The sequence below is a fragment of the Cornus florida genome, unplaced genomic scaffold, assembly GCF_030987335.1.
Source record: "Cornus florida cultivar Cherokee Brave unplaced genomic scaffold, ASM3098733v1 CherokeeBrave_3.0.0_Hap2_scaffold_89, whole genome shotgun sequence".
NCBI lineage: Eukaryota > Viridiplantae > Streptophyta > Magnoliopsida > Cornales > Cornaceae > Cornus > Cornus florida.
This window is the reverse complement of record NW_026775922.1, coordinates 62,501-65,000: the sequence shown is the minus strand read 5'-3', so window position 1 is coordinate 65,000 and position 2,500 is coordinate 62,501.

The following is a 2,500-nucleotide window of genomic DNA, read 5'->3' as shown; positions in this document are numbered from 1 at the left end:
TTTTCGATAAATCCAACCGAGAACAAGAAGACCGAGGCATCCAAAATTTTTTTTTTTTTTTTTTCTTTCCCATATACCAGAGAAAGAACATGAAGACCGAGGCAACCAACAAAAAATAATTTTTTTTTTCTCTTTCCCGGAATTTTTTTTTTTTTTTTTCGAAATAGCCGAGAAAGAATATGAAGACCGAGGCATCCAACAAAAAAATTTTTTTTTTTTTTTTTCCTAATCTACCCAAGCAAAACAAATAGAAGACCGAGGCATCCAAAAAAATTTTTTTTTTTTTTTTTTTTTTCGAAAAATTTTTTTTCACAAAAACTTTTTTTTTTTTTTTTCCCCAAAAAATTTTTTTTTTCGTTCCAAGCTAACCAAGACATCTACTATTCACTAGTAGAGCAATCGAGACTGCAAAGCAAGCAATGGCCTTACTTGCAGCTCTTGGTGCTGAGAACTCCCCCCCCCCTATAGTAGTCTTAAGTAAAACCACAGCTCTGACAGGAGTAGATATTGCATGCGAGCGAGGAGTCGTAATGGGCAAAATTGACTCGGGGGACCTCCAAATCGAATTCCGTTTCGAGCAAAACACTTCTTAGGCTTCAAGGAAGCTCCCATAAAATTTCCAAACCCAAACTCCAAACTTCATTTTTTAGCCTACAATGCCCACGTGCACGCCGGTGTGCACGCAGGGGTGCTTGAGCATGCGGGAGAGGAGCCATAATGGGCAACATTGACTCGGGGGACCTCCAAATCGAAATCCGTCTCGAGCAAAACACTTCTTAAGCTTCTAGGAAGCTCCCATAAAACTTCCAAACCCAAACTCCAAACTTTATTTTTTAGCATACAATGCCCACGTGCACGCCGGGGTGCTTGAGCGTGCGGGCGAGGAGCCATAATGGGCAACATTGACTCGGGGGACCTCCAAATCGAAATCCGTCTCGAGCAAAACACTTCTTAAGCTTCAAGGAAGCTCCCATAAAACTTCCAAACCCAAACTCCAAACTTTATTTTTTAGCATACAATGCCCACGTGCACGCAGGGGTGCTTGAGCATGCGGGAGAGGAGCCATAATGGGCAACATTGACTCGGGGGACCTCCAAATCGAAATCCGTCTCGAGCAAAACACTTCTTAAGCTTCTAGGAAGCTCCCATAAAATTTTCAAACCCAAACTCCAAACTTCATTTTTTAGCATACGATGCCCACGTGCACGCCGGGGTGCACGAGCGTGCGGGCGAGGAGTCGTAATGGGCAAAATTAACTCGGGGGACCTCCAAATCGAAATCCGTCTCGAGCAAAGCATTTCTTAGGCTTCTAGGAAGTTCCCGTAAAATTTTCAAACCCAAACTCCAAACTTCATTTTTTAGCACACAATGCCCACGTGCACGCGGGGGTGCTTAAGCGTGCGGGCGAGGAGTCATAATGGGCAAAATTAACTCGGGGGACCTCCAAATCGAAATCCGTCTCGAGCAAAGCACTTCTTAGGCTTCTAGGAAGCTCCCATAAAATTTCCAAACCCAAACTCCAAACTTCATTTTTTAGCATACGATGCCCCCGTGCACGCGGGGGTGCTTGAGCGTGCGGGGGAGGAGTCATAATGGGCAAAACTAACTCGGGGGATCTCCAAATCAAAATCCGTCTCGAGCAAAGCAGTTCTTAGGCTTCTAGGAAGCTCCCATAAAATTTCCGAACCCAAACTCCAAACTTCATTTTTTAGCATACTATGCCCACGTGCACGCCGGGGTGCACGAGCGTGCGGGCGAGGAGTCGTAATGGGCAAAATTAACTCGGGGGACCTCCAAATCGAAATCCGTCTCGAGCAAAGCATTTCTTAGGCTTCTAGGAAGTTCCCGTAAAATTTTCAAACCCAAACTCCAAACTTCATTTTTTAGCATACGATGCCCACGTGCGCGCCGGTGTGCACGTCGGGGTGCACGAGCGTGCGGGCGAGGAGCCGTAATTGGCAAAATTAACACGGCGGACCTCCAAATCGAAATCCGTCTCGAGCAAAGCATTTCTTAGGCTTCTAGGAAGTTCCCGTAAAATTTTCAAACCCAAACTCCAAACTTCATTTTTTAGCATACGATGCCCACGTGCACGCCGGTGTGCACGAGCATGCGGGCGAGGAGTCATAAAGGGCAAACTTAACTCGGGGGACCTCCAAATCGAAATCCGTCTCGAGCAAAGCATTTCTTAGGCTTCTAGGAAGCTCCCATAAAATTTTCAAACCCAAACTCCAAACTTCATTTTTTTAGCACACAATGCCCACGTGCACGCGGGGGTGCTTAAGCGTGCGGGCGAGGAGTCATAATGGGCAAAATTAACTCGGGGGACCTCCAAATCGAAATCCGTCTCGAGCAAAGCACTTCTTAGGCTTCTAGGAAGCTCCCATAAAATTTTCAAACCCAAACTCCAAACTTCATTTTTTAGCCAACGATGCCCACGTGCACGCCGGGGTGCACGAGCGTGCGGGCGAGGAGTCATAATGGGCAAAATTAACTCGGG